General features: G+C 40.3%; 1 protein-coding gene across 3 annotated transcripts in view; it reads left to right on the forward strand.

Moving 5' to 3' along the window:
• Positions 1-1,734: 1,734 nt before the first annotated feature.
• The window catches only part of GRM3 (glutamate metabotropic receptor 3), a 102,410-nt gene continuing 79,387 nt past the window's right edge, over positions 1,735-24,757 (forward strand). For all 3 annotated transcript variants that reach the window (XM_053943914.1, XM_053943915.1, XM_053943916.1), the window contains exon 1: positions 1,735-2,400. The gene's annotated coding sequence lies outside the window, so the exon portion shown is untranslated. The remainder of the gene's footprint in view (positions 2,401-24,757) is intronic.

Here is a 24,757-nt window from a genome sequence, read left to right on the forward strand (position 1 = left end):
CTTTCATACTCACTTTGAGGCATGATTACTATGTACAAAGCAATGCAGAATAAGATCTTTCTTTCCTCTAGTCTTTCCTGGCAATCAACCTGCAGGACTGTGAAAAAATTGTATTCTGAACCTATTTGTCAAATTGTGGTATGATTCAGAAGACATGAGACTGATTTCCTATTCATTTCAGTTTACCCTTATGTTATAGCAATGTCTCATGTACATTTTGATCTAATATAAGGTAGGGTGAACCTGAGAGACACTGCTGTCTTTCATTCTGCTCCCTGCTTAAGTTTAGTCCTTAATGAAACAGTTGTAACATGAACATCTCTGCAAATGCCCTTGGCTTCCAAGAAGGAAAAAACTCATAGAATTATCCAAGCAGATAAAATATAATGGCAGAAAACAAAAGTAAACAGATGTTAAATAACTAAACATAAAATATTACGAAGCAGAAGCAGATTTGGTTTTATTTCCTTTTACTTTGGTTTAACTCCTTACTGGAACGTGGCTGCTGAAACAATAGTGGTCCCATGTGAGCTGCTGGATTGCAGCTCCTGACTGCAGTGTCTCTTTCCTTGTTTTAACTGAGCACTGATGGGGAGCTGCCTGGGTTTAAGTCCAAAGGTGGAGGGAAACATTAGGGGAGAAGTGAACAGTGGGCATCTCCCTGCTAAAGAATGAGAAATCCACAGTGTCCCAACTGCAGCTGTATGGAAGGGGATGTATTGGGATTTTACAGGCATCCTCTCCATAGTACACCCAGCCAGCACAAAGCAGCTGCTCACTGTCCCCCATAGCAGAGAATAAACAATGAAGCCACATATAACACCAGCAATGCCCCATGCAGCTTGGCTTAAACTCACCCTCTCTGAAGTCAACGCATCCATCCTCACTGACTCTTACAGCTCACTCACCTCACCGGGTTTAATTCTTTCTTTAGAACCACAACCTTCTGTTAAAACTCCAGCTGATGTAAGCCTATGGTTTTCAAATATATACAAGCTAAAAAGCAGCTTTCTTTTGCCCTTTGCATCCAGCTTTGCTGCACTCTGAAGTGATCTTTTCCCAGTAACTATTTTTCTTCTCTCTTCCCATATAGGAGTTAGAATATAAAGCAATAATATAAAGACTGTGAATAATACATATACATGTATCTGTATATACAAATGCATATGTGTATATACATATATTTGTGTGCATATATTGGTATATTTTCTATCTGTCTATCTATCTATCTATCTATCTATCTATCTATCCATCTATCTATCTATCTATCTATCCATCCATCCATCCATCCATCCATCCACAAACATACATACATACATACATACATACACAAATACATTCTCTTCCAAGGAGATGTAGAGCAGAAGCAAATTGATCAAGCCAGCTGGAAGCAAGAAGGCAGGAGGAGGGTAACACAACGCCCTGAACTGCCTCGGCTCTCCCGGCTGCTCTGTGCTCACCCTGCCCGCTCCTGGCTTTTTGAGGATGCGACAAGTCGCAGTGCCGGGGCGCAGCATCCTCGGAGGAGAGTGTGTTCCCCCCGCCCCGGCCCCGTCCAATCAGGGCGCTGGGGGAGGGATGCTCAGGGCAGGGATGCAGGGTTGCCAGGCGACAGCAGCGTCCCCGTGTCCCGTCCCCCCCACACCCCTGTCCTCCCCCCGGCACCGGGCTGCGCTCTGCCCGCGCTGCCGGCGCAGTTAAACAGCCGCGGGGAGCCCCGCAGCATGGGGCTCGCCTCCTTCCCAGGGCTTCAGCCACAGCCCCGCTCCCGGCCGTGCCAGGAGCAATAGCCAGCTCCGGAGTGAGAATTAGGAAGGCAGTCAATGAATAAATGGTAGGGATAAGGCTCAGCCGGCCCCTCCGCGCAGCGCCGAGCGCCGGGGGAGGCGGTCTGCGAACGCCAGCCAGCTCCCACTCCCTGTCTTTGCAACTCTGGGTCGCCTCCTAATTTAAAGCTTTGCACCAATCCCCTTTGCCCGGAAAGGAGAGGAAATCTAGAAAGATGCCAGGCTGCGAAAAGGGACCCCAATTCACAGCGCCGGTCCCAGGCGCTGCCTGGCTAAGCAGAGCCAAAGTTGGTCAGAGGAACGGGAAGCGGGTGCTCCAGAGGAGAGGGGAAAGGAAGGGGATCATCGCTTGGTGATCACAACCTCTCCGTCCCGTTGTCCCCCTCTTCCTCTTCCCTCACAGTTTACCTCTGACCACTTAGGAGGCCTTGATGAGTTTCCATCGGGATCCGATCCAAGGTGGGGGGGAGAAAGGGTGATTGTTCCCGGAGGAAGCAGCTCACACAAGTTTGGGGGGTGAGACTCCCCGGTGGATGTTTAACGAGCACATCGGGAGGCCCGCGATGCCCGGGGACAGCTGGAGACCCTCGCCAGGACCTATCATCATTGCACGGTAAGAAGCTGGGCACTGCTATCCCGCGTCCTGGTCCCTGCATCCCACATCCCTGACTCTGCATCCTGCGTCTCGAATTCGCGCATCCCGGTCCTCACATCCCCGTATCCCGCATCTCAATCCTCGCATCCCACTCCTTGCATCCCACACCCTGCAGCCCGGATCCCTGCACCCCGGGTCCCTGCAGCCCTCCCCCGCCCCATTCTTCCCTCTGGACCAGACGCAGCCGCTGCCCCGGGGGTTGCAGGTTGTGCAGCCAGGAAAAAGTTTAGAGTGGCGAATTGCAAAGAGGTTTCCTGACGGGATTCGGGGGCAGGAGAAACGGGGAAGGGGGAAGCAGGAGGAGAACAGGGGCTTTTACACTTGCAGAGGAAGGGTAGGATTCAGGGGCGACCCTGTGGTCGACAGCTGGGGGGGATTGATCAGGGCAGAGTGAAGAAAGGAGCTGTGTCCAGATGTTGCCCAGGGGTTCCTGCTCCCACAGGCTCTGGGGGTGAAAGGATGAGATCTTAAGCTTGCCATCCTATGCCGTTCCTTAGCCTGGGGTGGAAAGTGCCAAGCCAGCAGCTGGGAAAGCTGTGCTGAGTGCCCAGCTCATCTCCCTGGATCTGCTGCTGGGAGAGAGGGTGAGAGAGGTGGGGAACCTTAAAGAAATTGGAAGTGCTTTGCTCCTCTGGGAATATCTCCTCTGCAGGGACCTGGCTCACTCCAGGATCCTAAAATTGGAATATTTCAAAAAGGAAGGAGTGATTAGCAGGGATGATATAGCCATTGTAACTCTTCCTCATATATATAATCTGTGTGTCCCTGTGAGTACACAGCCAGCTGTGCAGGTGTGTGTGTGTGCTTCTGGAGCTGTCTGTGCCTGTGGATGTGCCTTGCCCATGTCCCTGTGTCTCTGAGTGTGCAGGTGTGTGCATCTGTGCTTATGTGTTTGCTTGGATTCATGTGGATGTTTTATATGTACAGATTCATAGGAATGTGTTTTTTTATTCCCAGACAGTGTTTATCTAACCCTCTGTAGACCTAGAGGTGTGTGGGTACGTACCTTCCCTCTGTGTGTGTGCCAGCCACACGCATCTGCTGGGACACACATGTGGGTGTGAGAAAGTGTATCTCTGTGCCAGTGTGTAGGTAGGATTCTGGGGGGAGAGTTGGATTTTGGGGGCTTTATGCCCCCATGTTATCACAGATATTTAGTGGATTATTTTATGTACACATCTGTGTATTTCAGCAATCTTGATAAAACTCAAGCAATTGATAAAAAACTAGGCAGGCATCTCACCAATACTGCATTGAACTGAACTAAGGATTTGCTGGTAGTTTGTGAGTTCTTTGGCTTCTCAGTTTATGCCACCTGCTGAAGATGATTTTAGTTCTTTTTGTTGGTGGTGGTGGCAGTTTTTTTGTTAGTTAAATCAGCTTTTAAAAACACTCAATTGGAAGACTGTGAAACAGAACAGCCTGGGACACAGACTGGTACCTATTTCAGCTTGCATAAGTATATGTCTCATGTTGATTAAATATTCATGAGAACAATTTGAAAATCACACAATCCACCTGATCAAGTATATATTTTAGGAAAATAATGTTTTTCATTTTCTTGAAATGCACCCAAATCATGATGACTTCTTCTGCTGTTATTTATGTTGACAAATGTATTACAAGAAAAGGTAACTTCTCCAGTTATATTGGGAAAAATTGCACATTAAGCTAATTTTATTCACAGTTAAGGTAATAGAAAAATTATACTTCTGTAATGTTCATTCTTTAAGTGAAATCAGTAACAATTCATGCAAATCCTTCTTAATGAACTGATTATTTGAAGAGCAATGCAAGTCAATTTTTCCCTACTAGAATATTTCATACTTCAGTGAGTTTTTTCTTGTTTGTTTGTTTGTTTGTTAGGGGTTTGTTTTAAGAATAATGTTCTCCACTACTCTCAATATCTCTAGAGCCCTCCATTATATATAAAATATAAAACACACTCCAAAATAGAAAACATATTAGTTGCTTTACTGCTCTGTAACTTAAAGACAAGTAAAATGGCATTGGTACCAAGTACATTAAAACTAGACTTTCATCCTGGAGCCAAGGTGCTTTTCTAATCACTGTTGATGTTTGCCTGGGTTACTTGTGTTGATGACCTACTTATAAGCTTCTACAAATAAAGGAATAAAGTTTTTTTTAGGCAAATGTTGACACCTTGTCTAGAAGTAAGATTCTAATTTTATCATTGAAAGACTGGATCTAAAGCAAGATGCAGGGATAAAGTCTCTTTCTGGATTCCCATAATGTTTGTACAGTTAAATAAATGTGACAAAGCAAAGTACTAAATCAGACTGGAAAGCCAAAATAAGAGAAATACATTACAAACAATGCTAACATTCAGTTCAGTGGTCTGTGTTACATAAGTGGAGCTGAATTTGGAAATGAAGGCAGTGTAGGGACATGTAGTGGCATTAAAGAAAGAAAAATTTGGATGTTTTGCATGAACACAATTTGCCCATGGCAGTGTCCTACAGAACATAAATTGTGCTGTGGCTCACAGAGTCCTCTATAGAATACTATAAGACATTAAAGACCTGGTTCTAATGTTGCCTATGCTGGGGTCAAATTGCAATTTTTTACCTTTAAAGTCAGTGGGCTAAACTCTCTGTTTGCCTACAAGAATTCAGGTGGGTACATGAGGTATGCACCCACCAAAAGTCTGGTTTAGCAGTGCAACTTGAGAATCCAGTCTCAAGATTTCACAAGGCATGAGATCCTGTCTATGAGGCTGTTAAATTTGCCAACAACATCCTACTGAAGGGACTTCATTCTCTGATCAGTTTTTGAAAGCTGTCTCCAAAGTCCTACAAAATTTTATCAGAATTGTTGCACCTTGTTTGCTCCAACTTGTCGTACTATAGTTATTGATATGTTAGTATGAATTTTTGTCATTGGTAAAGTCACTCTCAGGGTGTCACAGAACACCACCAAGATGTTTGACACCCTCCAGGATCAGACAGCATTACTGTCTATGTTGGAATGTGTATAACTATGGCAAGCTACATAAGCTGTTGTGAAGATGGTGTAATATTAACTGTTGGGGCATTTTTTATGCTTATTAGTATAAAACTGAGAGCTGGTTTAAAGCTTAATCAAGAACATGGTCCAGGTCAGAGAATTAAAGAGAAGATTGTCCGCTTGCTCTCTGGTAGTGTGGAGAATAAGTCTGTGCTTTAATCCCTGAGTGGGTTGCATTTGCAATGGAGGGGTATCCACAGCCAGCAAAACGGGCTGACCAGAGGGAGAATCAGTCACCCTGCCCCTGCAACCAGTCCTGAATGTCCAGAGAAAAACTGTGGTGGACCTGAGGTCCAAAGGTGGCAGGAAAGGAGGGCAATATCCTTCAGTGGTACCATCCTCCTAAGTCTCTGCCTGTGACTGTTTCTTGCTATGAATTTAGCTGATAATCCAGCCCTAAACTGGCAGAAAAAAAGAAAAAAAAAAAAGGAACACATTTCATTTTGTGAAAATAAAGATTGACTGAAAATCCTGAGTTTAATTTAGCAGTAAGAGTAAAATGACAAAAAAAAATTCCTCCAAGGGAAAATGCTGCCTGAGAATAGCCTCAATGCAATTGTCAGGTGTTTCCACTGGGACAAAACCACAGTTCATTGTTAGGAGTGCTTCAGATTTTGCAGATTTGCTTTCAGATATTGCAGATTAGTGCCATTTCTTCAGGTCTCTTTCTTCAGTTAAGCCCAGAATGCCGTATGTGATCTCAATGGATTTGCTGGTTTATCTATTGTCTTAAGAGGTTTTCAGGCATTAATTTCAGGTATGTGCAGATTTTCATGGGGAGTAAATCCCTGTGAACCTGTCAAAGTCAAAAAGAAGTTACAAGAGCTACAGCAAACTATACAAAAAACAATTGGGTTGTAGAACTATATTGCTTTTATCTGATATTGGTCCTCTCAAATATAAAATTATGTAGTTGGAACAATTATCATGCTCGTTTTCATAGCTGTGCTGAGATTATGGGAATAGTTGCATAGTCAGCAATGATACTCCTTGTGTGGGAACGTATGGTCTCCTCATGTAAATCAACAGGCTTTCCCAAAAATGTAAGAGTCAGGTTAGCAGCTTTTCCAAACTGTCTGAGACCCACATGCAAAAGCATGGCCTTAACCCCAGTTACTGAGGCAGCCTTCCTTCAGAACACTTTAAAGTCTGGCAAGTGGCTTGAACTTGATAGTACTGATGACCCTGACCTTCAAAGTCACTTTCCCAGTGCATCCAGAGGAATACAGCATGATCACCAGGTATATAAACCAGATCAAATATGCATCAAGCAAGGTGCGTAGAGAGGGATTCGCTGATAAACTTTTCATGGGTGAAATGGGAACTTGGGCTTTTGGTGGGTGCTGTCAGACCTTGAAATTCTCTGTTAGAAAAGTGAATAGAGAAGGCAAAAAAAAAAAAAGTTTGTGAAAACAAAAAAAGATTGAGGAAAATATCTCTGTACAAGACAAAATGGGAAAAATAAAGAGAAGAAAATTGCTTGATAGAAAAGGGAAAAAAATATCAGTAGAGATACTCAAATGGCTATTCAAGCTGGAAGAGAAGTAAATTAAATGATAAGCCAGTTGTGGGAAGAAGAGATTTTAAGGCAGATGAAGGTGATGAAGTCAATGGAAACATTGCCAGATTCCAGAGGAAAATCAAGCAAGTCTACACAAGAGAGAATTAAGTCAAAAGCTAATTGGGAGACCACAAAGGCAGCAAATTCATAGGACAGAACTGTATTAGGAGAAATCATGAGAAGGATAAACATGTTCATTTAGAGTACCCTTTAAGGAACAGGGTATCTGAAAGAAGGGGTGCTCCATAGGTGGACTATGCCAGTGAGAAGAAACAAAATCTTAAGAAAATTAGAAGTGATTAAGGAGATAACAAGGGGAAAAATAACATAGGGAAGTAAAATGAAAGGATTGGGACTGGCATGACATCAGAGGAAAAGCACTGACAAAGGCTGGAAGAAGGTATTGAGGGAAAAAAAAAAAGAGGACAAAAAAAGAAAAGAGTAACAAAGGGTGTGGGAGGAACAGAAAAGTCATCTCCCACTGTTTCAGAGGAGGAGCTGGGGCCTGGGCTTGCCAGGAGGAAAGAGCTGAAGGGAACCTGAAAACTGAGAAAAACCTTTGTCTAGAACATGACATGCTGGTGGAAGACAGAGAGAAGTGAAAATGTGCAGAATGTAGAGACTGACAGCACCCTCAGCTGAGAAATACTGTTAAACTTATACATTAGCTTCCACTCCCATGAAAAGCTCCACTAACAAGCCCAGACACAACCAGGGACAATTTTTGTGTTACCTGAGTGCTGCATCTGGAGGAGGGACACACAACAATGTAGCTGCATGACCTGGGGCTCTGCAAAGCCTCAGCCCCTGTGGGTTGTGGTGCTGGTCTTCCAAGGGACTCACTGCTGAGCTGACAGAGATCCTGCCCTGTGCTCTGCGAAGGAGGATGCTGCAGGCAGCTCACCGAGTCTGGGATTTGGCAGCAGCGGGATTCTTCTCTGCAACGAGCCCTGCAGAGAAGCTGGCTGAGATAAGTGGGCAACAAGGGGCTGTCTGGTTATACTGAGAGATTCTAAACTGCTTCCAGCAAAATTAATGTGTCAGATGTCAAATCTAACACTAAAGGGACATTAGTGGCTTGCAACAGGCTTTGAAGACTGTGTAGTCAAAGTGATGCTGAGGTGTAGGATGGGACATAAGTTTGAAAATTTTACAAAACATCGTTTCATACCTAAATTCCTAAATTTTATCCCCAAATATATTCCTAATTTTTTTCAGCCCTAAAAGTTCCTAAATATTGTTTCATCAGTGATGTGACTCCCTGCTCTACAGACATGTAATAGCAGGGCTATAGAAATTGTCTTTGTTATAGGAATGCAGGTTAAATACACTCCTCCTCCCTGGTGAGGAAAGGAGCCCTATGAGAAGGGCTGGGGTTCTCTGAGAGGATCCTAGACTGGTACTGATCTTTTTGACCTTGAGCTGTTAAAAGTACAGCTCACCATATCAGAATGGCTATTTTCCATAACATAGCTGTGATTAAGTCTCCTTAGATCCCAAACTGTCCCCAGCTTTTATGTGCCAGGCCTCCACGATGGGGAACCTGCAGCTGTGCTTGAGGGAACATTTCTACCTGTGTGTTTTGTAAGAGATTTTTGCCTGAGGTATTTTTGGATCCAGTACCTTACTGCCTTGCAGATCCTGTATTGCTTTATAATCATTATATATTATATTTTTATATCTAATTTAATTCACATTGGCTGCATCATCGAGTGAAGAAATTAACAGGAAAGCATGAGAAGACGTGTTCTGCTAGTGTTTAAAAATATTATATTTGTAATGCTTAGCAGAAATTGGCTGCGCTACTGTTAGACTCATAGCAAGAAATGTGATAACAGTTAAGAAGCAAATTTTGGAGAGGTTTTCAGAACTCATTGAATGATTATTTTTTCCCTTTTATTTATGAAGATAAGAGAAAGCAGATAAATAGACAAAAGGATAGAAGAAAAAAGAAAGATAAAAATATTGCTCAGTAACACATGTAGGGTTCAGTGCTGAGGTATTAAGAGTATGCATGGGTCAGCTTACATGGCTAAGAAATGTCAAAAATTATATTTCTCTGCAAGACCATTTAAAAACTGATATTTTTATGCAAAAAATATAATTGATCGTGCCATGACAAATTGGTTTTCAAAAAGCTTCCTTATAATTTTTTGTGAGATTATTTGCATATTTGATTGATCAGTGTCACCAGTCAAGAATATGACTAGGGACTTCTTTGCTTTTTATCATAGATTTTTAATGGCATTTTTACAAACCTTTAGTCAGTCAGAAAGACATCTTCACTGTATGTCAACTAAAACTGCATTTTGTTCCATTTGTAAAACTTCCAGATGTTTCTGTAATACCACAAATTGTCTTGATTTTACCTTGTAAGAGATGTGTTTTACCAGTATTTATCTCTGCCTTGCAAAAAGCAGGGGAGAAAAGCACCCACATGGGGCATCAATGTAGTAATACTGGATTAAACTTTGGCAAAATTGTGTGAAAAGAACACCTTACAACACCTAATAGACGTGTCAGTGCATTATTTGCATAGAGACTATTAAGTTTCTTGTTTTCCTTACTATTAAATATTTGTCCATAAAATAATATTTTACCAGAAAAATTGTAAAGTTTGTAGGAATCTTCTTAGATATTTTCCAAACACTGCTGCTCATTTTGTTCCTTGCAGCCACCATGGCTTTAGAAGAGCCCTGACAATACCAGAGATCAGCAGACAGTGTGTTTTATTAAACAGGTGCAAGCTCATCCTATACTGGCTGATGATGAGGTTGAGTTATCAGGCAAGTCTCTGCTCTCAGATGTTGAGGAAAAGGAGAGCGATTGTGTGGGAATGGTAGACCAACACAAATCTGTTTTAGCCAAATACTCCCAAACCATACAGCTCAAGCTTCTTTTTTACACCATTATTACAAAATGCATTTACCTTAAAGAAAAAGTTTTTTTCTTGGTTCTTCATAACCAAGAAAAGAAATAAACTGTCTACCTCAGGTCTTAAAAGCAGAACAAACCCCACTGCTGTTCCAACAAAAGCAACACGCAGCCAATGTCTTTTTCATCCATTCATTTGTCATTGTAGCTGTCATAAGGTGCATTTACATATGGCAAATCCCACAGCTGATTCATTAAGATGATTTTATGGGTGAAAAGGGAACATGACTTAATGGAGTCACTCCAGGAATACAAATAAAATCAGGTAACTTCCAGAGGATAATAACTTTAATTTCTGAAGTGGACTTTAAATCTCTAAGAAGAAAATAGCTCTGCTTAAAGCAATCTTTGCTTCTTCACTCAGAAGTGATCTCTGAATAATTGTTCAGTTTAGCTGAACTTTGCTTTCCTTGGTATCCTAGGAGAAAAGCTCTGACAGACTGGGAATTTTAACTTGTTTGTAATGTAAACTCAGTATACTGGTGGTGCTTTTTCAACACTCCAGAAACTGCTTGGGAGGAAAAAGAAATAAATAAAAAGGCTTTGATCCTCTGAGCAAACAAAGAGGAGAGAAGAAGGCTAAAAGAACCATCATTTGTTAAAGGCAGAGAAGGAAAATGTGGGAAAGGTGTTTCCATTTTAACAGTTTCAGAGACTGAAAGAAATATCAGACACTTCAACAGCATTAGAGAGTTCTGAGGAATAAGGTTTGATGCTTTATTTTCATTGTGTCATTGACATTTTTGAGATTTCTAAGGATTATGCAATTCTCAATAATATCAATCATCTAAATAAGATACTTTTTTCCCAGAAGCAGATATCCAGGACAAAGCTTAGTGATTAATGCTAACACCTGGAGTATCAAGCTCAGATAAACATATTCCAAGTGGCATTATTCAGTATGGAGAAAGGACAAGCTTAGTCTGGAAGTAACACCAGGTCCTGGGAGCTGAGATTTAATTTGTATATCAGGTTTTTGGCCAAAGGATGGAATGTAAATTGAAGCTTGCAGTAGCAAGGAGGGGTGTGACCCAGCCATGCCCTGTTGGCTGGTTATCTCTGAGAGATGCTTCCACACCCTAAAATGTAGGTATTTTGGCCAGTTGGTAAGATGAAGTCAAGTCTTACATTACTTCTGCTTATCTGCCTGTCTATTTCACATTTTTTTAAGGAGGGAAGTAGACAAATAGTTCCACTTAGACCTAACTACCTTAAATCAATGTCCAGGGAGCAGCTGCAGAGTAATAAGGTTTCTTAGTCATGTGATTTCCTGGCGAGGGCACAAGGTTCCAATTAGAACTTACCCTGAGAGAGTGCAGTGTCCATTAGGGTAGAAATGGATGGAAAGAAGACCTTTTTATGTAAGATTCTTCATTTTCAAAGATTGAACACAATGTTCCCTTTGTCTGAACGCAGCATTTACAGTTCCACAGATAATGACACCAGTAAGGACCTCATCTGATCCATCTCCCCCTCCGAAGATGGCATAAACTGTCTTTAAGTCTTTATTAACTGATACTTGTTGAATGATTTCCTTAAAATCTGCAATGACACATTTCACACCCTCTTGCAAAAGCATATATCTTAAGTGCTTCACTGCTCTTATGGACAGAAGGTCTCCAAAAGTTTAACTGAATCCCACTTTTTGCAACCAAGCCTATCACTCTTATCCTCTCTACTATGGAAATTTGAAGCAATTCAGTATTTTCTTTTCCATTCCAGCCTTTTATATTGCAAAGGGATTAGATTTTGGCCGTTTAATGTTCACTTAGGTAATGTTCCCCTCAGTCATCTCCTCCTGACTCAGTGAAATAACTGGTTTTCTTTTGCCATTTGCTTTTTTAAGTAGCTTGTTTTTCTTGTTGTTTTCCTTTTTGCCTTCTCCAGTATCTCATCTGGACCCATACCCCAAAGATGAGTACAGACAATGAAGGGCTTGACTTCCCTTGTCTTGAATACAGCATTTCTCAAAGAAATCTTTTATATCATTTCTTTCTTCTGTTCTCCAAGGCTCCCTTCAGACAGCATTTTTCCCAAAGAGCCCTCAGGAGCTGCACAGAGCCATAGTGATGCCCTTGTCCTGTCACATTTCAATTTGGTATATTTTTTCTTGACTGCTTGTAGTCATTCCTAGTTTTCAGCCACATCCACCTCCAACCAAGTAACTGTCAGCTCCCACACCCACATTCATATTTCAGAAGAAAATGTTTAAGGCACTTTGAACAACCTGTTGCTTTGTCTTTGCCAGAAGGCTCTGTGTGGACCATAGCTCCTCTTGGCTCAGTCACTGCTAAAGAGTGGGGATGTTTGACTGCTGCATTGTCTACCATGTGCCATGTGCAGGAGGGGAAGCCTCCAGACCAACTCCAAGCATAAAATATACTGATGAATGTTGCAGAGCGATGGATGCAGATGTGTGGTGGGTACTCCTTTGGGTATTCCAGCTGTAGGCCCATGGAAAGGCAGAAGCTGCTCATGCTCTCAGGCTCATAATCACAGAGTCAGGATTTCTCAAATGAGATGTTCAACCTTGCTGCTGGCAAACCCGCACAGAGTTCATCTACATTAAGCCTGATGAATGTGGCATTAGGCAAGAATCCAGAACTTCATGACCCCTAGACACACTTTGTGCCTTACTTGTTTAATTTCTCTTCTTTTATTAAGACTCAAACTTTTCCCTGGCCAGTCTAGAATATTTCCCAAAATGTGCAGGACATGGATAATGTCAGAGAGGTCCTAATGAAGCTACCATAGGTACTTGCCCCAAAGGCTCCTTAGAGAACCCTTTACATCTGTTAGGTTTGTGCATAAGAGAGTATTACTTACTGCTAAAATAAAAACCAAAAACAAGCCCAAAAACCAAAACAAAAACAAAAACAAAAACAAAAAAACCCACCTCATGAAGGAAAAAATAAAAAGCTCGTGTATCTGTAGTAATTCATGGAGCACTTTGATATTTCAAACAAAAATGTTCCCTCTAGCCTTCAAATTAATCAACATACTCTTTTAATATACCTCAGTGAATTAAAACACATCCAGTCCAACTCACTTTTTCCTGACCATTAACTTCCAAGCCTTGAATTCCCCTGAACAGGTAAGCAGCTGTTTTGAAGATTTAACTGGCCTGACTCTACCAGGGCACAAGCCACCATTATGTATGAGAGAAGTCCCTTTTCTCTGTCTAGCTTTGTCACATTGCACAGCTAAGTAATCACTCCTTGGATGCACTGGATGAAAGGGAAGATTGGTGTCCATGTGAGACAGAAATGTTTTGCAGTTTGGGGTAGGGAGACACAGAGAGGCATATTCAGGCAACCTGTGGATGCATTTTGATGGCTTTTTTCTCTCCACTTGTAGTATAATCGACCCCAAACACTCATATGATATGTTGGCTCTTGAACCTAGATCACACTAAATAGATCAAGTACCTAAGATACACTGTCTGATCATGGTCAGCAGGGCCTGGCATTGTAATGGCACTTATTGAATGGCCAACAGTGTGTTCCCAAGGCCTTAAAAAACACTTTCCAGGTAGATTAATCTCTATTTAATAAACAGGACTTATCTCACTAGTATTTTAGACTGCTGCAATTTTTTGCAACACATTTTTTAAAGCATCAGGTAAAGGATCCTCTAGCATGTCCCATTTTTGTCCATTCTCATTTATGAGACGGTTTCCATGCCAATGATTATAATTAATACTAATATAAGTAGTTTTCAAAAATAAAAGCACGTTTGGAATGATCCTTGTTTATCTTTAGAGACTAAGAGCAGCAAAGACTAATGGATTGAGAGGGATTAAACACAAGGCTAATTGTTCATTAGGCAACCTAAGACCAATTAAGTGTGCTAATCCATTCAATATTTTTTCTAGCTATTTCCATTATTATCCATGTCAAAATTATTTTGCATTTATTAATTCACCTATGCTTATTTATTAATAATGAAAACTCCCTTGAAATGCAGGTCTTGCATCCTATAGTCCTTTCTCACGCAAAACTTCCATGATAGCAGTAGCAGAAGGACTTCAAGATGTGACTGGAACTCTCTGTACTGCTCTTCTCCTAAAATAAAATGTAAATTCCTTCAATAAGATTAATGTGAGTGCATTCTCCATCTGTATCGATTCCAGACACTCTCCATGTTTAATTAAGACATATTATCATGCAAAATTATGCATAGTTCTATGCAGCGTTCAATGAAAGTGGTCCAGAGTATACCTGACCAAAAGAATTTATCTAAAATTTATTGCTGATTGCTGACTATTATTATGTATTAGTTTTTACATTATTTTGATGTGTAATTGATTATCTGTTTGCCAGATAAGTAGACAGAAAGTTATTGATAGCTAACTTGATCATCATGTCTTCCAAGTTCCAAAAAGTAATTTTTTTTTTTTTTTGGCTCAGTTATACATTAATATTGTCAGATTCTGGCTTCCAAAATAATCCTTGGAGGAAAACAGACTTATCATAAAATTATTCACAAAAATGTTACCACAAATAAGGGAAATGAGCCACAGGCCAGGTAGCAGTGCAGCAGGAATAGGTTTAAGGCTATGGAAGCTCAGAAGCAGAGCATGACTCAACACCATATTGCTGTGGAAAAAGGAAATTTTCTACTAGGGTTAATTAACAGGAATATTGTCTTCAAGATACAGAATGTAAACATTAATCTCTACTCAATACTAGTAGGGCCACTTTCAGAGTACGGTGCCCAGTTTTGAGAATAATGTTTTAAGAAAGACTATAAATCTCTTGGAGTGCACAAAATATCAGCATGGAGAATTGTGTGGAACAAATAGATTTGTCACAGGTAAGTAAAAGGCTTAAATTGTCAAACAGAAGTCTAGACCTCAGGAAAAGCTTTTAATTGTAAGGAATGGGAAAGACAGAATAAACTGCTGGGAAATAGAGGAAGTTCCTGTCACCAAAGTGTCTAGAAAAAAGTTACCCAAGGCGTGAGTTAGATAAGACATAAATAAAATTTATCTTGATTTGGGTAATAGCAAAAGAAGATCAAGATCAAGACTTTCAGGGTCCCTTCCAACCCTCTCCTTCTCTCAGTGACCTAAACATAATTTATGGTTCCTATCCCAGGGTCTGTGTTTTGCAAACTTTGCGTGGTGAGGTGCAGCAAAGGCAGTCAGAGCAGGGAGCATCACGCTCCTCTTGGGGAAGAGAGGGGAAAATGGACAAATGGCAGGAGCAAACAAGGTTGTCCTGCAAGAGAGAGGCAAGCTCTGCCATGCAGGGGCAAATCATGTGCGTGTACAGGGCAAGAAGGGATCGCAAGTCTCTGCTTAGTTCACACACAGACTCCTTATGAGTGACTTCAGTAAAGACAGACACATCATGTAAAGACCACGGGCAGTCTCCCCTCTTACTGTAGGGGCTGTGCAGAAGTCCCCATGTGTCTGCAGAACCAAGCATTAAATGAGTTCTAATATTAGGACAACAGAGAAACAAGAAAGGAAGGAGCAGCATGACTTGTGCTGTCAACTTTAAAATCTACTCTGAGTGTTCACAGCCTTTGATACCCTCATGTGTAGGCAGCATGCTATATAAGGTTATAAACTTATGTATGTTTTTGGAATATTTGCATAAGGAAATGAATGCAGTAAATCTGTTGACGTCGTCAATGCAGAACTACCGTAACTCGAAAGCTTTCTGCACTGCAGTGATGATTATGAAACTAGTAGGTAGTTTATGTTATTAACTAAAGGCATCATCTCTAATAAATACTCATAAAACACATCAGCAAAAGCATAAACTGCAGGAACATGAGTAGGAAATTTGTGACATGCCCTCTATTATAGATAAATTGTTAACACTGCTGTTCTGTAATTATTTAATCAAAAGCATACTTAGGGAAAATCTGATATAACAGAGATATTTCAGTTTTTAGACTAAGAGTCCTATCTTCATGTTAATTACTGAAGCAGGGTTATAATATATTTTAATAAAAGTGTGAGATGGTATTGAAATTCAAATAACTCCATTGAGGTTTTATGGCTCATACAAAATGCAAAGAAATTCAGAAAGAAAAAATTTTTCAAATTAATAATTCTTTCTTAAAGAGTGATAAAGAATTAGATGTTGTCTTCTAAAAGGACATTATGTTTTGTGGTGAGTTTGTGAAAAAATACACATGTCATGGATAGGAATGATATGTCATGTGCATTACATTCTTTCCTTTCTATCCTGAAGTTTTTCTTCCATTCCAAAGATACTGTATCTTTCATCATTCAAAGCCTCTCTGTATTGACCCTGGAGAATACTGAAATATTCCTTTTATCTGTCCTAAATCAGGTGACCAATAAAAAGATATTGATTTTTCATACAGTATAAATAGTTCACAAATATATAAAAATTTAATTCAGGATTCACTGGGTCAAATAATAGATTGTGATAAATTAGCAACAAGCAATGGAGCTGTTCTATGTTACAGCAACTGGCAGTGCTGTTCAATTTGTCAGGAGTGCTGTACTTCCATCATTTAATAGCTTCAAGAGATAATAACATCTGCAATTTTGGGTTTTCAAAGTCAGCTTCTTCCTTCCCTTACTCTTACTCAAGCAGTGGAGAGGACTTTGCAGCAAAATCTTTGCACTGTAATAAAATATCTCACTTGTCCCTCTCATTGACAGTGGCTGCTGCACTCTGAGCTTGGCCATCACCAGTAGGAAGCTGCTGAGGAGCTCATGGTATAAGAACATGAGACATGAACGTGTCCCAATCCCCCAGCTAGGGTAAATGAGTGTAACTGCACTGTTACAAGTTCCAAGGACAGAGATAGCTTGTAAATACAGGAAATATAGGAGTTGTGCAACATAAATAACACCAGAAGAGACAATTCAATCTCCTACCCCAAAGCAGAGTCAGTATTATTGTGTCACTTCTGGAAAAAAGGTTACTTTTTCTTGAAATCTTGTGATGGTAAAGACTCCACAACTCTCCCAGACAGAATGTCCCTATGCCTCAGTACCTTTATGATGAGGACATTTTCCCCTAGTGTCTAGCCTAAATATTTATTTTTACAGTTTAAGTTCATTTCTGCTGTACCTAATGACTGACACCAAAGTTCTTTCTTCCCAATTAATTTCTCACACCCTGAGCTTGTTGCAGCTTTGCTTACAATCTGGTCTGGCCACAACTGTGATGAACCTGAGACTGCTGATTAGATTTGGAAAGCTGTGAGTCTCAGGCTGGTGTATCCATGCCTTCTCTAGAGGTCTGAAACTGGCACACTTCTCTGTCTGAGAGATCTTCCAGTCTGTTGAATTGGCCATCAAGCCATGAAACATTCATTGCCTCTGGAAAGAGTCAAAGTAATGCTTGTGAAAAAAACAGCGTCCCAGCATTGGGGTTTTTTCTTTGTCACCTATTACAGGAACATTCTGTTAGGGTTTTTAACATAATAAATAGATATAAAGACATGTTTTAGACTGTGTGATTAGTACAAAGGAAAGTACTATCTCATCAGTGGGATAATGCTTTCTTTCTAAGTTGTAGCACCTCTAATCTTGTGCTCTTTAGTGAGATGACAAACGTCAGCCGGCGCATTAAGTGGTTTTAAATGGCATTGAGTTTTTGTTGCATTATGGTTCCAACTAATGCTTAACATTATTATCTCTTATGCTCATTAAAGGAAATGTTTAGTTTCTATCAAAGTAAAGGACTTAGTGTTAGGTGAAGAAAATAGCATCGGTTTGAAAATAAAATGTATAAGTAAAAGAAAGAGCTATTGGTGGTGAAAAGGGCTTTGATGAAAACATTATTGAGAATGGCAGAAATGTCTTTTTCTCTGATAATTTCTTCTCTATTAATGGCCTATTCTGCTATGATCAATAAAAACTCCTTCAAGGGTCACTGTGCTTCCCAAGTTGATTACTGCAACAGAAACAAATTGGTTCAAAGCCTTTCCTGAGTAAACAGTTACTGATAACACTTCATCCTCCCTGTTCATTGCTCTTCACTAGGGCTTGGTGTTCTCTAGCAAAGCAACTGGAGACAGCAGCCTTGGCTAAACCTCAGGCTGGGGGGCATTTACACAGTGAGGAGATTCACTGTGGCATTTTCCTGGCCCCTGCTCAACCTCACTTGGTACCAGGGTCAATTCACTTCCCTTCTCCTGAGATGGAGGGAAGGAGCTTGGCATTGTCTGGTGGCCGGGGATATGTGTAGACTTTTCCAAGGTTCTTCTCCTAATTGCTGACTGTCAGCCATGCTTTAGGGCCTGGAGCTCTTCCTCTGTTTGTTTAATCCTCCCATTCCACTGCAGAATGCAGGAACACAGTTTAATGACGTCCTTCTGGTGTTTCTAAGCCACTTGCCTCCCTGAAATTTTCTAAGAGCCTTCAGAGTATGGACAGATTCCCTAGCAAGCTCCTTTTTGCCTCCTGCATCTTTAGGAGATGGCCCTCTTGAATTTCTAAAACCCTTGATTACTTTTTCAGAGTGGCAGCAGGCAAGAATACCTGAAATTACAAAACAGGGTTATTTTCTCAGCTCAGGCACATTCTTCTGGAGTAAAATTACAATGTCTCAGAGGCTCTTTGGGCCTGTGGGGAGGATCTGGATTGGTGCCTGGCACGTAGGCAGTGATCTCCTCACTCTTGCCCAAAAACCTCCTGCTGTCTACAGGCTGAGAACCTTGTGCCCCATGCCCTTGAGGTCATGTGTTTCCCCAGCCCAACTAAGTGTGTGGAGAGCAACTGCAAAGGCTTAGCTGGTTACACAACTATGTTAATTGTTTTGCCTCTGAGTCTCTGGTATCAGCTCGTTTTCCTGAGAACTCTGCAGTTAACCAAATACTTGCAGTTCATCTCAGACACTTCAAGCTTACACCACATAAAAACCTTTGCTAAGCAGCCAAGTAACTCTTTCCACATCAAGTCAAATGAATGGATTTCTATTGGAGCCTTTTGCTTGTGACTAATACCAACAGTGAAAGTAATATTTAATTTGCCTCACGTCCCTCTAAAAGACCAAAACTGTCTTGACTCCCTCTCAGATGTCTGGAAGAACAAGCAGTCTCTCACCATTGCCCCTTCTATGAGATAATCTTGCTTTTTCAGAAGAAGCTTGTGAACTTCAGGGGGCAGGGGGAGAGAGAGAAGTATTTGTAGTGACTTCTTGTACTTTTCACCATTTCTGTGACTACCAAGGAATTAGTGCTTCTTTTGGTCCTTTCATTCCACAGCTTCATTTTTCCATACAAATCAAGGAAAAAAGCATTTGAGGGTGGGATTTATCTCAGCAGACAACACCTGAAGCCATAGTGTGGAGGTCTACATATTTGGAAAACATATTTCCTTATAAAAAAAGAAGAATTACACTTTTAAGGAGGGATTCAGCTGACCTGTTTTAGACATCTAAAACATCTCGGAAGAGAGAAATAATGTTCAAAAATTGTTGTGTTTTTTTTTAATTTAAATAAAGTGACTATAAAAGGGCCTTTAAATAAGCAGATCATATGCATGACCATATAATCTGACTGTTTCATTAAAAGAATCTCACCTAAATGTCTAGGGTGGGACTCCAGCAGTTCAGGCTGTTTTATCCATGTTTCTTACAGGACTGAAATTTTAGTCATAATTTTATTCATAGCCTGCTCTGTAACTGAACTCAAACAAGGTGCTATGTCAGCGAGAGAGGAAAACATGGTGCTGCTGGTTCTTTCTCTGGTCCTTGCCAAGTTGTCCTCCCTCATTTATTTCCACAAGAGTCTGCTCTGTGTCTGTTCCAAAAAGAGACACTTTTCTCTCTGCAACGCATAGGAGGAAGGCAAAATGTGTCTGAGATCCCATAATGCCATCTTATTATTTGAAAATAACTTTGCTTGGCAAAATGGATTTTTGTTGTAAAATGCAGATGAACCCAATGGGAAGAATGATGATGTCTAACTCCAGTTCAGAAGGCTGAATGATTTCTTTATTGTAACTATGCTATAATACATTAATATACTATACAAAGGAGGATACTAAATCTACATGCTACTTTCTCTGTCATATCTAATTACTAACATCTCGTGACCCTGTTCTCCAGAGTCCAGACACAGGTGGATCTGATTGGCCACTAGACTCAAACAACTCTCACCAGAATCCAATTGAGCAATCACCCCAGGTAAACAATTCTCCAAACACATTCCACACAGGAAAAACAAGAAGCAGAAATAGAAATTGTTTTCCCTTCCTTTCTCTCTGTGCACCTTTATGAAAAATCCTGAGAGAGAGAGAAATGTGCTTGCCACAAATTTTCTCTCCCAGAATCCAGAGTTTGCCTTTCCATTGAGGTTTGAATTTTTAACCACACATGAAAGCAACAACTTACTTGTGCTGATGGGGATCTCTTGCACTGTTATAACTATGCTTCCTTGAGTGTACACAGATGACGTCTGTCAGAGGCTGAATAATGACACACATGGGCTACAGGAGCCTTTGTTTTAACCTAGTGCAAAGCTTCCTAAATTCTTAGTGCTAAACTGTTAGCCTTGAAGTGGGAATAATACAGGGAGATCTTTTTGCTTGCATTATACAAGAGGCCAAGCTGGGAAGTCAGTTATGGCCCCTATACCTTTAAAGTCAGTAGATATATGAATTAGCCATCCATAACCTTCAGGGATGCCAAATTAAATCTGTGTTAAAGTGAGAAAGAAATATATTAGAAAACCTAGCAAGCATTCAAGTCTAAGCTCACTGTTTGTCTTGATCTTGTTGATTTGAAAGATTTGCATTTCAGGCTTTTCAGAAAACATTGAGCTATTCTCTCAGTCATCTCATAGTGTCAACACACTGGTCCAATATTAAGGTATTCATATATGCAAACTCTTCTCAGTTTACATACTATGCATATGTGATAACTTTCATCTTGGTTACGATAAAGACTGAAGCAACAATTTCCTAAGCCAAAAAACTTAACATTCTTAAACTAAAACACTGTTTCCTGTTCATGAAGTTGATTTGGGCTCAGAGCTTCTGTGGTTTGAGTGTGGAGGAGGTTGCACTGCACAAATTAAAGCAAATACATTTCCTTCCAAGTGGTGCTGTCAGAAAGTCACTTCTGCTAGACTCCAGTTTTCATGTAGAGGCGTTTGCAGTATCATAAATACCTGTTCTTCCTCCTCATGTCAAGAGCCCGAGACCTTGGGTTCCCTAATTTCCTTTTTGAGCACAGGTTCCCTGACAAGGTTCACCAGAGTTTAGTTTAGTTTAAATTTGGTGCCTGGTGGGTTGAGTTCTTTCTTTTCTTTCTTTAGCCTTTGCTGCCTTCTGTTAAAAGCTCTCATGCATTTGAAGGTCTCCAGTTAAAGGCTAGACTTTGCCTTTTCTGCATAAAACAGCAGGAATCTGAGTCCTATAGCCCCCAGGAGTGGACTCTCATGATTTCCCTCATGTACTCCTTTCTCCTTCTCAAAGCTACCTTTTATTCTTCCTCCTCTGGTGCACTTTGCAGGGTCTCTCATTCTGAAGCTGGCTCAATTAGAGCTAGGGGAACTCATTCCTGGTGTTGTCAAAGCTTCCTGGAGATTCCCAAGAACCGTAATCTTGCAGAGATTTCCCCACCTGCTGGATTTTCTACTTGTTCGCCAAGTCAGCTGACTTTTAGCCCCAAAAGACAGGAATACTAACAGGATCAGGACAAGGCCTTTATAACATCCATCTTCTGTTCAATGGATGTGATTTTGGTTAAAATAGTCCACTCCTTTACATATTAAAATTGTCCTGCTGATTAGTTCAAGATGTTCCTCTGGCTTTGTGTGGCTGAACCAGGTAACAGCAACAATTACAAGGACATTCCCCTGCTGAACCTCAAAAGGACACACCATCTGCATTGCTCCAGTCTTAGAGCCTGGGCAATATTTAACTTCAGGGTTCAGGGATTTAGGAAATTTCTCACCTTTATGTTCTCTCCTTGTACCAAGGGTCTATAATCACACACCTTTGCCCCAATATCTGTCAATGTGGCAGAGGACTAATTACAATACGGGCAACCACTGCATCTACACAGGGACTGCTCATAGACCTGACCCTGCTACATTTTGTCCCCAGGACTGACCCACCAGGATGTTGCTGTTGCATTTGTGTTTTTGATGATTTGTTTTTTCCTAATCTAGAGGTGAATTACAAAAATTAAAATTTTATATTAACATATTCCCGCTGTGCCCAGGAATGCCATTTTTTTCTAATGTCTTTACAGCTGAAAATATATCTGTGACAAGAAATTGAAGGATCTCCACTGATTTTCACTGAATAACTTTTGAATTATACCACCATAAATATCAGGGAAGCAGACCAAGTTATTCTTTTGTACCATTTGAATTCACAAATCCACTAGTACTAACCCTCTTGTGATCATAGCTGTAGTTAAGCAGATTAAGTGGGCTGTTTTTATAGATAAACCTTTGTTTATGTCTCACCAGGTTTCATATTTACTGCTTGAATCAGTCAAGAAGTACTCACAGAACCAGGAAACAACTCTCCTTATGACTCATATATTACTAGGTCCAAACTGTTCTTAAGCTGCTCCTGCCCAGAGTTAACATATTTTTTAAAATAAATCCCAACTGTCAGTGGATGACTACAGGTACAGAACTCACTCACTCTAAAAATTATTCGGTTCCTAATGTCACATTATGTTAAAAAAATTGTGAATTAGGCTAGATGTTTCATAATTCTGGACATCTGTCTTTGACAAATAAATATGTCGTAGTCAAGCAAAACAGCCCTAGGAGAATATTAAAGATGCTACTACCTTTTTAAAAAGAGACTAGCATAATGAATTAAAAGAGTTAAGGCCGTGTTTTCCACAAATACAGATGAACAAGCAGTTAAAGATTATTAAGATGACAGCAAACACTGTAATTTCATAAAGTTTTATATGTAGTTTGTATCATACATCTGAGCTCTGTGAATGACCCTCTAGGTGATTTACTCAAAAATGTAGATTTTGCCTCATTGTTCCTGTTGATTGTGGCTTTTATCATTAGATAAAATAGACTGTCATTTGACAGTCTATTTCCTGGATGATTTTTTCTGTGGTTTGGTTTGGTTCTGAGAGCTGAGAAATGCTGCAGATATTAAGCAGGGTAGGACTTTGAACTCTGTTCCACCTGCTAATTCTCCATTGGATATTCAGCACAAACTTGTCACAGAAGAAAACGACATCTCAACATGTACGAAGTGAGGAACAGAGACAACACCAAGGAGAAAGTATTTTCTCTTTATGTGAATTATTTTTACCTCACAGACTGTTATTCCACTGAGCAAACTCAAGATAGGCAAAAGAAAATGCACTTTGCAGGCTCATCTTGTATCAGTTTCAATCCTCAATATCTTTACTGTGCTCATATTTTTACCACTTGGTTGGTGACGTTGTGTCTGGCAGATTGCTGTGGCAAATCCAGCAACATTTCTTCTGTAGAACAGCCATGTTGCTGTATAATAAAGTACCCCCAAAATCTGCATTTTACTAAAATAGACACCATGATTATCTAAGAACAGCCTGCTGGGAACTTGCAGTGTTCAATGCTACATTTATATTTTCTGCAACAAAAATGGCAGTCTGACTCCAGTTCAGCACTCTCCTCACTACTCTGGACAATGACAGTGTCATTGTTGACATTATCAATGATTATCACCATCTACCTTCTCTGTATTTCAGTCTTTCCTTGTACAAGGGTAGGTGATATTCCATTAATCAAGATGTTGTCATTAAAAAAAAAAAAATGCCCAGAGGAATCTTTATCAATTTTCTCATGTTTAAGTCATAAACAACCCTTTTGTACCAGTGGTTTTCATTCCTTATTGCTAGACATTTTCTATTTCTTCCTATGGATGCAGATTCTGCTGAAAATATATTATCATTAGGATTGTGTTTCTCAAAAAAGTAGAACATACATATCAGGAGGTTAATCCTGGACCCACGAAGAATCACAGACCACAGACCGAAAACTGAAATTTTACAGTTATTGGGGAACAGCAGAAAAAAAAAAAGAAACAAACAAACAAACCAACAAAAAAAAAAAAAAAAACAAACCAAAAAAAAAAAAAAAAAAAAAAAAAAAAAAACACTTTACCTTAGAAGCAGACTTTGAGCTACTAGAACACACACTGAAAAACAGCATTTCAGATGGATTTCTGGCTAATGCCTTGGAAAAACAGACAACTGTATGGATTAAGTTTTTCTTCACTTAAATGCTTTTCTGAAGTACCTTCTTCTACATTATCCTATTGAAGTGGGATTTTGCACTCTTGGCTCCCTAGGAACACACCTCCAGCCAAAGGATTTACCCAATGCCTCTTTGTCATTTCAAAAACCACCATCAGCACTATTTATGATGAAGTGTATTAGTAAAAACATATCTCACTATGATTACACACCCTTCCTGTGTTCTTATTTCAGCAGGTAGCTCCCATCCTTTTCCCATCATCCCAGCAGCTACATCTCCACAATGCCTGTGTCCTGACACAGAACATAGTCTGATTTGGGATTGCTGGGTGGGATATCCTACACATCTGTCTAGTTGGTGCCCCCAAGACTGTGTTCAGTTCTCATTCTGTTTATTACTGGAAAAAAAATGAAGCAGATTTCCCTTTCCATGCTAGTGTGACAGCTTCCCACATCGCTTCTTGACAGCTTTTTTCAGCCTGTTAAAGCAGAATGATGAACTGTCATGAGAGGGTAAAACTCCACCAACTTGTTTGCCTGATTGAAGATTTGTGGCAGGTCTCCTGAAACCCCTCTGTGATATCAGCTCACACAGGTGGCTTCCCCTCAGCTCATGCAGGCA

Source organism: Vidua chalybeata, chromosome 5 (assembly GCF_026979565.1).
Source record: "Vidua chalybeata isolate OUT-0048 chromosome 5, bVidCha1 merged haplotype, whole genome shotgun sequence".
NCBI lineage: Eukaryota > Metazoa > Chordata > Aves > Passeriformes > Viduidae > Vidua > Vidua chalybeata.